We start from the raw sequence: 14,627 nt of genomic DNA on the forward strand, positions 1-14,627 counted from the left end.
TCAATTTCTGGTGTACAGTGTAATGTCCCAGTCATGCATATATGTATGTATATTAATTTTCATATTCTTTTTCATTAAAGGTTATTACAAGATATTGAATATAGTTCCCTGTGCTATACAGAAGAAATTTTTTTATCTATTTTCATATCTAGTGGTTAACATTTACAAATCTCAAACTCCCAAATTTACCCTTCCCACCCCTTTTCCCCCTGATAACCATAAGTTTGTTTTCTATGTCTGTGAGACTGTTTCTGTTTTGTAAGTAAGTTCATTTGCCTTTTTTTAAGATTTAGATTCCACATATGAGTGACATCATATGGTATTTTTCTTTCTCTTTCTGGTTTACTTCACTTAGAATAACAATCTCTAGGTCCATCCATGTTGCTGCAAATGGCATTTTATTCTTTCTTATGGCTGAATAGTATTCCATCATATAAATATACCACAACTTCTTTATACAGTCATCTGTCAACGGACATTTAGGTTACTTCCATGTCTTGGCTACTGTATATATTGCTGCTATGAACATTGAAGCCCTTTCTAATGTCTGATGCTTAATGGTCAATCAATATAGCCTATTTATCCATGATATGAAAATATAGTACTTATGTTATCTAATTATACTTTATTATTATAAAATAAAAAAGATTTTAAAAGCTCCATGGCAGGAGAAAGACAGTAGATCTCATGGAAGATACCACAAACTTTCATCTATTTAGTCAATCAGCTACAATTTTTTGAGCATTTGTTATGTGTATGTGCTCTGCTGCATGATGTTGCATGTTTATACAAATACTTATAAAACTGGATTCATATTCAAAGATATTACAATTAATATGGTAGGACACATCTGACCAAAACATATATGTAATACCATTACACATCTGGCACTTAGAAGAATGCCAGCCTGTTTTTGGGAGCATAGCTTTGAATCAACAGGCGGTTAAAAAAAAATAGTTATAGGAAAAAATCTGCCATAAAGCGAAGTACTTTACTTCATAAGAAAAAACCTTGGACCTTATTAATTATATTGTTTATTATTATTTTGTCAAGAAGTCTACATAATTAGACTTCTTTATTTGTATGAGTGCATAAAATTTAGAATTTTGAAATCTTCATGGGTTGACAATTTTATTATGACGGTATTTCTTTATTTCTAGCAGCGCTACTTGTCTTAAAGTCTACTTTAATACATAGGTATGCCAGTTGTACTCTTTTTGGTGTTTACATAGTGTATCTTTATACCTCATTTCTCTTTCAATCTTTCTGCAACCTTATATTTAATGTATGCCTTCTGTAAACAGTACATAGTTTTTCAAAAAATCTAGTTTGATAATTGTATTTTAATTGGAATATTTAGCCCACTTAAATTTAATGTAACTTATGATATATTTAATCTACTATCTATTTGTTTTCTATTTGTCCCAACAGTTCTGGGTTCCCTTTATCTTTCCTTTCTCGCCTTCTTTCAGGCAATTCAAGCACTTTTCATTATTTAGTCTCTCCCATATTACATATATCCATTTTTTACTACTCTTTAAATGGGTATTCTAAAGGGTACAATATTTATCTTAACTTTTTAAGGACTAATGTAAATTGATACCTTTACTTTCCAGACAATCAATGCAAGGACCTTAAAACATTTAAAATATATTAACATCATTTATCTTTTTCTGCTTTTTTGCTCTTGCTATCATGAAGTTCTACATATATTTTAGTTTAAAAAAAAACTTACAGCAACTCATATGAAAACATAAAAGTGCTTCTTATAAAAAGTTGCATCACTACAATAGTATATAATATTGAAGGATGCCACTCTTACCACTTTTATTCAGCATAGTTTTGGAAGTCCTAGCCACAGCAATCAGAGAAGAAAAACAAATAAAAGGAATCCAAATTGGAAAAGAAGTACAACTGTCACTGCTTGCAGAGGACATGATACCATACACAGAAAGCCCTAAAGATGTCACCAGAAAAATACTAGGTCTCATCAATGAATTTAGTAAAGTTGCAGGATACAAAACTAATCTATAGAAAATTGTTGCATTTCTATACAATAACAATGAAATATCAGAAAGAGAAATTTTTAAGAAGTCTCATTTACCATCACATCAAAAAGAATAAAATAGTCAGGAATAATCCTGCTAAGGAGGTAAGAGAACTGTACTTGGAAAATTATAAGACACTTGTGAAAAAGTTGAAGATTACAGAAACAGATGGAAAGATACACCATGTTCTTGGATTGGGAGAATTAATATTGTTAAAATGACCATACTACCCAAGGCAATCTGCAGATTCAATGCAATCTGTATCAAAATACCAATGACATTTTTCACAGAACTAAAACAAATAATTTAAAAATTTGTATGAAAACAAAGAAGACCCTGAATAACCAAAATAATCTTGAGAAAGAAAAGAGCTAGAAGAATTACATTCCCTGAATTCAGGCTATCCTACAAAGTTAAAGACATCAAAACAGTATGGTAGTGGCATAAAACCAGATACATGCATTAATGGAACAGAATAGAGAGCCCAGAAATAAACCCATGAACTATGATCAATTAATCTATGACAAAGGACACAAAAATATACAATGGAGAAGTGACAGTCTCTGCAATAAATGGTATTGGGAAAACTAGACAGCTACATGTAGAAGAATGAAATTAGAAAATTCTCTAACACTGTGTATAAAAATAAACTCAAAATGAATTAAAGTCCTAAATATAAGAATGGATACCATAAAATTCCTAGAGGAAAACACAGGCAGACCATTCTTTGACATAAACTGTAGCAATATTTTTTTGGACCACTCTCCTCAAACAAAGGAAATAAAAGCAAAAATAAACAAATGGAAATGAATTACACTTAAAAGCTTTTGCACAGCAAAGGAAACTATAAATAAAACAGGCAGCATAAGGACAGGGAGAAAATATTTGCAAATGATATGACTGATAAGGGTTAATATCCAATATATATAAACAGCTCATACAACTCAGTATCAACAAACAAACATGCAAACAAACATACAAACAGACAAAAACCAAACAACCCAGTTAAAATGGGCAGAAGAACTAATTATTACTATCACCCTGTCCTTCATGTTGAATTGTCCATTTCAGCCTCATCTTGTCTACCTCTCTCTCCTCTACAAGCTTAAATTTGAGGTTTGTTGGCATGATTAGATGATTTATTACTTTATTCATTCAATACTTCACTGAACTCTGTTCCAATGCCAGGGCCAAAGCTACTGGAAAGCACAATCAATCCTGTTCATATATTCATGTCACTTACAATCTGAGAGAACTTGCCTTTGTCCCTGATTCACCAGACATTCAGTATTCAAGATCTACCTCCTTACCTCTCAGTGCCTCAGTTGTTCCATTTGTAAAAAGGTTATAATGATATTCCCTTCATCGTTATTGCCCAGAAGTCCCATCCAGTTTTATGATTTTTTGCATGTATGCATGTTCATATATGTATGTATATCACTCTATCTAGCTAACAAGCTATTTATCTGCAACTTATATTTCAATCTGTTCACATATATATGTCTTTTGGCGGATATCAGCACTCATTTTCTGTTGGTTATACACATAGGAGTGGAATTGCTGGTTAAGAGAATAGGTGCATATTTAGCTTTAACAGGTACTTCCAAATAGATTTCAAAAGTGTACCAACTTATACTCCCATCAATGATGTATTAATTTCCAATTGGTCCATTCTTCCCATTGTTTTATATTGCGCATTCTTTTTACTTCAGCCATTCTTGTAGATGTATTATACCATAATATTGTGGTTTTAGTTTTCATTTCCCTGTTTAGTAATTATGCCAAACACGTTTTTATGCTTATTGTCCATTTGGATATTTTTTGTGTCTGTGAAATACCTGTTGAGTTTTTCTGTCCATTTTAAAATTGAGTTGCCTTCTTTGGGTTGGAATTCCAAATATGTTATGAATTTGAGTACTTTGTTGGATGAAGACATTGCAAATATCTTTTCCTAGTTTCTTACTTGCCTCTCACGCTCTTAACAGTATATTTTGATGAGCAGATATTATAGACTTTAATTAAATCTAATTTATCTAATTTTTATTTAATGGCTAGTTTTTTATATCTCACATAAGAAATATTTGCCTATCTCAAAGTCATAAATAAAATTCCCTCTGTTTCCTTCTAGATGATTTAATTTTCACATTTTTGTATGAGCCATTCACTTTGAACTAATCTTTGTCTACAGTGTAAAGCAGGGAAGAATTTATGTTTCCATGCATATATCCAATTAATTTACCATCATTTATTTAGAAAAACTATACTCCCCTCCAGAACTGTAGCAGTGCCTTTGTGCCAAACCTTGTGTCAATACCACACTGTCTAATTACTGTAACTTTATAGTAAGTCTTGATATCTGGTAGCATATATTCTCTTTTTGCTGCTACTGCTTCTTCTTCTCCTTCGTCTCCTTTTCATCCTCCTCCTCCTCCTTCTCCTTCAGGTTTGCTTTGATTATTTTAGATTCTGTGTATTTGCACAGAACCATTAGAATCCGTTTTTAAATTTCCCCACCCAAAAATCTTCTGGAATTTAATTGGGATTTTACTAAATTTTAAGTCATCCTGAGTAACAAGTGACTGAACATAATGAGTCTTCTAACTGGTAAAGATGGCATATTCCTCTATTTAATTAAGTCTTTAATTTCTTTCAATAGTGTTTTGCAATATTTAGTGTTGAGGCTTTACATTTTGTATTAAACATATTTTTAAAATCTGTAGGATGTTAGTATTGCTTAGATAGTTAACATCCACTTGGGTTTACCCACATTTTTTACCCTTTTTATTTTATACTTCATCTTGCATACCATAGTTCTGTCTTCCTGAAGAACTTTTAGAGATATTTCTTTGATATGGATCTGCTCAGTTTATGAAACTGTCTCTTCTTAACCTTGATTTATGGGAAATATATCCTGTGTTTATAAAATCTAGACTGGCCCACTGAAAAAAACGTCATTTCACTGTTCTCTGGCTTCCATTATAACTACTGATAATAGGTTATTATTAGTCTTACTGTGACTACTTTGAATATAATATGTCAGAAACTCTGGATGCTTTAAGACATTTTCTTTGTCTTTGATTTTCAGAAGTTAGACTATGATATATCATAGTGGGCTTTTGTTTGTACTTATCCTTCTTGAGGTTGATATTACATATCCTTTTGTACTTCAGTGTTATTATTTAGTTTTGGAAAATTCTCTTCTACTGACTATTTGAATATTACTTTTCCTTATCCTTGTTTTTCTTTTTATGATACTCTATATACACATGCTTTAGACATTTCATCACATGCCATATGGTTATTATATTGTTTTCTGTATTTTACATCCTTCATTCTCTCTGTGCTTCAGTTTCAATATTTTCTCCTGATAAAAATTTCTGTTTACTAATCCTCTTTTCTACAGAAGTTATGTTCTGCTTAAGAAATCTTTGCCTAACTCTGTCTATTCTTTTGCCTGCAGAAGGTGAAACAGTTAAATTTGTTTGCCATAAAATCATCTATTGAGTTCTGAATTAATTAGTGTCATATTTTCAGTTTTAACATGTCCATTTACTTATTTTACATAGGCCATTTTTCTGCAGAAAGTTTCAAGAATGTGTTTTACTTTCTTGAAAATGTTATTTACATTTATTTAAAAACCTGTCTGATAACTCTAGCATCTGGATCACCTAGGGATCTAATTGTATTGCTTATTTTTCCCTTTGGGCCCTTTGGTTTTTGCATCCTGGTATGCCTGACAGCTTTCTGTTGAATGTCACACATTGTGTATGAAAATCAGTGGAGATAATCTGTGGCTCAGGCTCGGCTTGATGTACTCTTTCCATAGAAAATATTTACTTCTGATTCTACCACGTAGTTAGGCTAAGGACATATGACATACTGTCCTAATTCAATCCAATTATTGACCCCTCAACTCTGTGAGAGTGCTTCTTGGTCTAAGCCTAGAGGAAGAACCTCAGATCCCAGTTAGGATTCAGTTGATTTGTGGCTGGGTTTCAGTTTTGTGAGAGTTAATTTATTTCTGGTGTGTCCTTAATTCTTGAATATAAACCTACAGAGTTCCAGCTAGAAGACTGGAGGCAAGGGTCCTTCATCTCTGATGGGTTTTAAATGCCAATACTTAAGGGCTTAGATCTATCCAATACAACCAAAAAGCCTGAAATTTAAAGAAGATAAAGAGAATGTATTTAAATGGATTAGTTTGTTCTCTCAGAACAGTAGATGAAGGAGTTACTATAAGAAAGTTTGCACCTGACAGTGTGTGATTATGGAAAATACATGATAGGGACAGGTATTTGAATCATGTTGACATATGACAAGAGGAAAATATCATAAGTGAGAATAATCAAGAAGAGCTCTCAAGGGGAGATGGCCACTGATACGGGAAATAAAGTCTAGATGTTGAACATAGAAGAAAAATATGAAATGTATACTTTCTTGAAAGGTTTTATTTTTCTAAAAAGAAAAGAATCATTTCAATATTTCAAAACATTACATCTACAAGAGTTTGAGTTCTAAATTACTATTTAGCAGTTAAACTTAAAATCTGAGACTTTTATCTTTTTCAATGATCAGTCAAATTTGGCACTTTCTCTAATTTTCATTTCTGTTCTGACCTGAATATAAGACTGGCATATTGAATTTAATTGTACTCAGCTTAATTGCTTCTTGATTTTTGACTCATTATTTGAGCTGAGTAAGTCAAAATGTTAGAAGTGGGCAGGAAGTTCTAATAAGTGAAACTGTGAAAGCATGCCTGCAAGCTAGCATGCTGAATTGGAAGAGTCAGAATTCACTGAGGTCAAATTTGACCCTATATATTTTCACATATTTAGAAAGACACAGGAAAACTGCGTATTTATTTTTCTTGAATCTGTTTTCCTGTTTGTCACATATCATATGAGTGCTGATGGAGAATGTGCCCATCAACATATAAACACGTGTCTATTATTAAAAAATAATGAGACATCCAAACCTCTGATCAGTTTCTAGAATGTTTTCTTGTGTCTTCATGAGTTAGAAGGAGGCAAGACAATGTATTTATGATTACATGATTCATAAAAGATAATTCAGGAATTTTCAGTATAACTGCAAAAGAACTGAAGGGCAATTTCATAAGGCAATTCACTAATGTAACTGGGTGCTGTAGGCAGAACATTAGTTAACTTTCACAACCTATGGGAATGAATTATTGGATTGGAATCAAATGTTGTTTAAAAATTAGAATAACTAGTGAAAGTACTTCCTGATGAAGAAATCTGTAATACTTGGGGAATTTTCTATAAATCTATCTAAAATTACTTAGAATTTGGTGGAATTAATTAAAGAATTGCCTTAGTGAAAATTGTGAAATAGGATACTAGCCTAAAAGAAACACAACATCCACAAATTTTTATTTTTTCTCTGTGTGAACCCTCAAACATTTCTGAAGACAAGTAATTGTATGTGTGTGTATTAGCTTATTCAAATTGAGAGCAGGTGGACATGATTAAAAGTTCATGTGAAACCAAGATTTTCACTGATAAATGAGAGACCAAAAATGCACAAATCTGAAGTAGCTTTTCACAGATAGGCTCTAATAATTGACAAGAATCTTTTGTTGCTGTTGCTATTGCTATTCTTATGAACTAATGTCTATGACACAAATTTATTCAAGTTCTAATATCTTCCTGCCCTTAGTGTGCTTTATACTCCAAAGAACAGAATTAACTTTTTCTTTCCTTTTGAAATACTTATCTCTAGATTGGTCATGCCTATCACATGAAGCACTGTTCATATGAGAATCATGGTATCAATTCTCTTCAAAAACCCCTTTTATCCCACTGGCAATGGATAACACAGTGTGGAATCTGTGCAAAGGAAAACTCCAGAAACCAAATTCTCCCAGATGCTAACAATGCTTCCCCCAGGGGCAGAGTGAAGGGTTTCAATTCACCTTCTCTCCAAGTTCTAACTAGACACAGGAAGCCCTTTAGCCATCAGCAATGGAGTTTCATTAAAGCCACCTCACTATAGGTGTAACAAAGCTCCTTCCAGGGAGCAAAGCAGAAACTCTAGTCAGACTGTAGAACTGCCCAACGTTGGGGTCCCTGCTTTCACACAGCATAGAATTGTGTAATGGCACCTAAGGCTCCTTAACATGCTAATGGCCCTATGGAGCAACAAAGAACTAAAAATCATGAGGTTTCTGACTGTAGCAGAAGTTGAATGGCCATTTTAATTCTTCCCTCAAGAAAATTAATACAATTAATCTGCAAGAATCTTTTTGCAAAATAATTCCTGTTATTTAAATGATTGCTAGGGAGGATGAATGAAGCACTAAAATTTTTTTTTTTAACTAAGCCTTATGCTTTTAAAAATTTTACTCCTCAGGTCCATCAGGGCTGGAAATCTCTAGAAGGGGTATTTCTCAGGCTTTTCCTTTGTACTTAACTGGTGTTCAAATAAAGCTATATAGAATCCCTTAGAGTCATCAAAATCTGAGGGAATATTGCTCAGGAAATAACAGAAGTCAGAGACCTGCCCCAAATACCTTCCTTCTCTTAATCAGACTTTAAAATCAGCACCACTATGGAGAATGTCAGCATAAATTTCATTTATCTAAAATTCCCTGTTTCTTGTCAAGTCCCCTCCAGGAAGTGAAGGGGCTAAGTGATAACCAGCATGACTTAAGTCAGCAGCACTGATACAATCTGAAGATTAGGGACTCAGAATAGTCATATAAGCAAGGAAGCCAGCCAGTACTTCACCTTTATTAATAAAAAAAAAAGAAAGAAAAAGAGATAGGTCAGATTACAGCAGCACTTTACTATGGGAGCTTTTACAGCATATTGTAAAATATCTAGTATCCTTGTGTTTCCCTTCAGTTCTTTCCTGTATAAAGAGACCATTTATCTCCTTTTGCCAGGGAGTCAAGAACTTAGTTGATATCAGTTCCTCACCCTTCCTTGTTGCTTATGTGAGATTGCAGTATGTATTTTTTTCATTTGGTTGGTTTTTGTTCATTTGTTCCTTTTAGGTAAGGGAAGAAAAGCAAAAATATTACCATCTAGAGGACACACATGTCGTAGTTTGTGTTAGCACAAAATAATGACATGGACCTTGATCTGAAATTTCATATGCGGTTGACATAATGCATACTCCATGCCCCTGTCTAGCTTTCCTTTCTCATTTAGTTTGTATCCAACATCTGAAAACTGATACTAACATTGCGGAAAAAATAGCTGCCTACTTTTGACTTCTAGGAACTGTTTCACTTGCAAGACTCTTTCATGTTCTACTCTGAAATATTTGCTTATGCAGAGTATTGTAGTAATGAAAGGATGTATTGTTTAAGTATGTATTAAGACATTTGCAGTTAGACATAGTGTTATGAAATTCACATGTGAAATATCCAATTGTTGTGCAATTATATATTCAGTTGTTGTGCAATTATAAACAGAAGTGTAACTCTACACTTCAGTATTAGGGTATTGAAAATTCTACCTATTTACACAATGAATAAAAGGCAAAAGATATTTTTAAAATATTTTAGTAGAGGATAGTTCTAGTCATGAGAACAGAAGATAAGTATTCAATCATAAAAAGATTTCATTAATGGAGATTTAGAAAATAAGATTAAAAAGAAAAATACATAATTTAGTACACTATATATTATGAGTTCTTTTATTGTAAAGAACAAGTAATCAATAATCACACCATTCTACCTGAGAAAGGAAAAGAGCTTGTGCATTCTATTTGGAGAACTAAGGTGATAAGATGCGACAGATTTGCTTAAGGTGATATGTTTCAACCAGAGTGGAAACCCATCTATTGCCTTCTTCAGTAAACAAAATGATCCTACCTGCTTTCTGTGTTTGACATACTTATGTCTGTCATTACCCTTCTCCCAGACATCTGCCATGTGAATCGAAATTCCTGATCAATTAAAATTTCCATGCTGATATCTCATGACTTTAGAGCAATTAGATGATAAATGACTGCTTATAGGCATTCCTTTCTAATGATATTAAAATGCAAAGATATTAGAGGTTTTTTTTCCATAATACAAGTATTTTTTTCTGGATCAGATACAGTAAACAAGAATCAAACACATGCAGAAATATGTAATTTAAAATTTTATGTTGCATTTCGTTGAAATGTTAACTGAATAATATTGCTTTGGCACATATGTTATATTCATGTCAATATGTTTCATATGCTAAAAAGATCTGTGCAAGAGTGCCTAGCCTTCCCTGTTTACAAAAGAACTAAACAGCTGTGTAAGTTCATAGAAGTCAGGAACTGAATTAAGAAAGTTCTAGGACTAGTTCAGATTATTCAAGCACACTTAACTAATGAATTCTGAGGTTTAACACAGAAAATAAAATATACGTATGAGGCTAATATTCACTGGATGCTCCAATTGAGAAAGACAAGCTATTTAGTTGAACTAAATATCAGAGGACTCTTTCTCTTTCCTTCTTTTCTTTTTTTTTTTCAACTATGTTAAATTTCTTCCATTCAGGTTCCTTTTTAGATTGTATTTTACCAACAGGTTAAATATACAAATACACACACACACACTAAGTTACACTGAAAGCTGTAAAACTGAGTATTAATGTACAACATTTGACTATAGGGAGAATTCTGAGGCTTTCTATGATAATGTATTTGAGCTCAGATTCTACAATGAACTGATTCCTCAATTAATTTAAGACTGTATGACTAGCCACAGGAGTCGAGGAAAATTCATCTTGGAATATTAATATCCTGGTAGCTTCTTACAGAAGTTACTCTTTTCAGTAGTTTCAGATCCAAATTTGACAGTATAATATCCTAAAATTTTCGTTGCCAGACTTGCCTAATTTGACCAAAACACCTTTTCCTCCTCTTCCTCTCTCGTTTTGGAAAATTAATTCTCTGACAATTTTGTAGGGAAAATATTCACAGCAGAATGGCCAGTTCAGCTACAAATCATCAGAGAAGTTTGGAATTTTTCTCCATCAAAATGGCTTCCACGTGGCTGATGTAGTTCTTATAACTTATAATAACCCACTAAATATTTTATTACAAAGATTTTTTAAAGTGTTCTATGCTATCAGAAATCATACTTTTAATAACATCTGTTTGTGTCTAAATAATGCAAAGATAAAGTTGTTTGCAATGTAAAGCATAGTGGTTTCTCAGCAGTTTACCTTAAATTTGTGAATAAAATAAAATTTGTGTTGTAGCCACATTACAAGCATTGTTTGTTCTTTTTTCTTAAACAAGCAAAGAAATGTTGGATAACTGCCTTTTTCATAAGTTCTCTTGAATATGTAGAATGTATACAGCTATGTGAGGAGTGTCTTAGCAAATAAAACCTACTTAGACATATTGGAGGAAAAAAGTGGCCACCCATATCTTTTAATCTGAATAGCCATTTCTTCTCTGTGATTCTATAGGATAGGATATCCTAGCTGTTAAGTGCCTTTTTATTTCTCTGAGGTGATCTTGGAAATGGAGTGTTTGAGATTTTTAGTTTATCTTGATACAAGCCAACCCATTCCTGCTTAGAATACTTCAGTTTTATCTCTGAGATCTTTATTACTAGGTGCTTGAATAGAATCTGTGTTACCAAATTCTAAAAAATGATGACAAGATAATTTAAAATGGGACTTTATTTGATCTTAGTATCTATATATCCCAGAAATTATTCACTTCACTAAAACATTTGGATTGGGAGAAATAAAAATTAAATAATTTACTGAGTAATATTAAAGGGATATGGACATTCGTCATCATTTTTGCAATCATCTAATATTGAGAAACTAATATGTTGATAGCCTTTGTGCATGTATGGTGATTCTTGTTGTGTTTATGATTATAAATATTATTCTAAATATAGTCCTATAGTTTGTTTCTAAGTTTCCAAACATGAATTGGTAGTAGTGCACTTATATTTTGTTTTTATTTTCAGTAAGGAATTCCATTCTATATGTATAACTGATAGAAAGCAATTAATCGCTTTTAAACATGTAGATGAAAATACTGCCACAGTGACTGGGATTTACTATGAAAATAAATTACTTCAGTGATGGGGGAGATAGCCCCAAGAAGGCAATCATGAGGTGAAAACAGACAACAATGAAAAGCCTTTGAAGAAGGAAGAAACTGTAATATATGTGGCATTTGTAGGTATATTAAGATAAAACATCCAGGAGCCAGTAAGTTTTTTCATGCTGTCAGAGTATTCAACGGTACATATGAGCTGTCGCACTTCAGTCATCAACATCCAAAACAGCTTAGCATTTTAGCAAGCGACTTCCCAATAGAAACAATTCAATTCCATACTAACAGGCATATGGGTACCAACAGATTAAGTGAAACAGCAGTGGCCGGTCTCTAATCCTTCCTATCTTTGTTCCACCTCCTCTTTGACCAGCGCCCTATGGCCTCTGTGTCAAGATCCATCTTTTCCTCTTTGCTAAGACAGGGAGTGTGGAAAAGGGTGGGAGAAGGAATAAGGAAAGCCAAGAAACACTATAGGCAACAGTGGGGTGTGGGTCTCAGAATTCCTTGTGAGCAAGTTGATTTCTGTCAATAGTGGGATTTACTGTGGGTCTGTCTGGGGAAGGAGAAGCAGAAAAGGGAAATATTGAGAAAGTGTGTACACTCATCACCTACCACATGCTGCACCTTCATTTACAGGATGTTCTGGAATCACCACTTGCATGGAACACTAATACAGATACTGTCTTTTGTGCAAAAAGTCAAAAGAATCTAGGAATTTATTAAATTAGAAAAAGAGAGCTCTATCACTTCGACTATCCTAACCTCCTTCAAAAAAAGTTCTGAGATACAATATTTTGGTTTCCCTAATGCATAAATTCTGTTTTGTAATTCTAAATTCAAAACTAGGAAAAAATACTAAATTGGTTGAGATACATTTATTAATTCTATAATCCCTTATATTTTATAGGATTTTATATTCTTAAAATATAATGGTATATACAGCTAAAAATAAGGAATGCTTCAGTATTTTACCAAAGTCTTGTTTTAGAGAGAATTACATCTTCCTTTTCTCTAAAACAAGACTTTTCATACTTATTACTTACTTGTCATTATAGTGTATCTTTACAGTACTAGCATTTAGGGATAAAGCATTCAGATACAATTCCTCCATAGGAATTCCAATACCATTCAAAACCAGAACCATATATGAATATACACATATGTTTAAGTCTAATACGTTTGATGTGTTTATCTTACATAGGAATATATTTGTTTTCCGAGTTCTTGTTCTGTGTTTATAGAAAACTAACACTATATTCTCTCAAGGGATAGAGAATGATTAGAACATTTATGTAATAAATGCATCATTGAAATATTCTTACTATGCATTACTGTGTACCCAGAGATAAGAAAGACACAGTTCTTGTCTTCAAGGCACATGCAGTTCTTAGGGAAGAAAGACAAAAATTGTATTACTTACTATTTAAAATGTGTCTTAAGACCAGTACATGGGCATTATCTGGGAGCTGTAAAACTTCAGGCCAGACTTGCTGAAGCAGAACAGAATCCCCCGGTGATTTGTGTGCACCACTTTAACTCGAACCTCAGCAGAGTTACTGTCATCAAACCTAGAAGAAACAAGAGATGGAGAAGTTTGAAGATGGGAAGGTAGCAAGATGGGATGGAAAGATCTTGGTGCCTGCACTTTGTTTTTCAAACAGAGGACAGATCACCAGACTAGCACCTATTACAAGCGTAAAAATACATGTTTTTAAAGGAATATTTGTTTTTGCATGGTTTGAGCTTACGTATCTTTTGGAAAAAGTAATATTACTGTTGACAATGTCAGTTTGACAGAAATGGAATCATATAAATCTACATCAAAAGGAAGTTTTACTTTTTATTTATCTATCTTATGGTTTTCAGAGGAACATGTGACCACAGTGACTTCTAAGAATAGTTTTGTTGGTTACTGCAGTTTTCCAGTTATGAGTGCAGTGTCAGCATAGGAAAGTTTTCTTCTTCAAGATCTCAACTCAGACCACATTAGCAGAACCAGTTCACACAAAGATGGCCATTTGGAAACGGAGGCACTTAAAATCATTTTCATACTGTTTGCAAAGCTTCTAATAGTTAAGCGAACTAAGAAGGTCACACCAGTATTGTCCTCATCAGTACCTTGACCACTCTCCCTCTGCCTCTTCCACTGCCTCCTCCGTTCAGGACAATGTGAACAGGTTGACTGTGGCCATGACAGGAACCAAGCATATTGTCCACTCTGCCATTATGTCTTATACTGGTGTGTTTGAATGTTCTCTCTTCCACATGAAAGACCAAATAAGGGATATCTTATAAAATATTTTTTCTAAATGTGACTATATATACATAAAAATGACATGTAAGAATTATACATAAAGACTGGCAAAAATATATGGCATATTAATCCATGATTCCATGGGTAAGATACACAAACAAAAGTAAAAGCAAAGCCTGTACTTGGCTGGCATGTGGAAGTATTAAATTATTTAAAAATAATTCTTATTAACACTTGCTATATTTACTCATGGTGTACCACAAAAGGCAATGATCTTTGTGATGTAACAG

General features: G+C 33.1%; 1 long non-coding RNA gene across 1 annotated transcript in view; it reads right to left on the reverse strand.

Moving 5' to 3' along the window:
- LOC140696875 (uncharacterized) overlaps positions 1-14,627 on the reverse strand; it is a 221,847-nt gene that overhangs the window by 156,687 nt on the left and 50,533 nt on the right. Inside the window, exon 2 of the long non-coding RNA XR_012073475.1 lies at positions 13,504-13,651. This is a non-coding gene — a long non-coding RNA (uncharacterized lncRNA). The remainder of the gene's footprint in view (positions 1-13,503; positions 13,652-14,627) is intronic.

The sequence above is a fragment of the Vicugna pacos genome, chromosome 6 (genome assembly GCF_048564905.1).
Source record: "Vicugna pacos chromosome 6, VicPac4, whole genome shotgun sequence".
NCBI lineage: Eukaryota > Metazoa > Chordata > Mammalia > Artiodactyla > Camelidae > Vicugna > Vicugna pacos.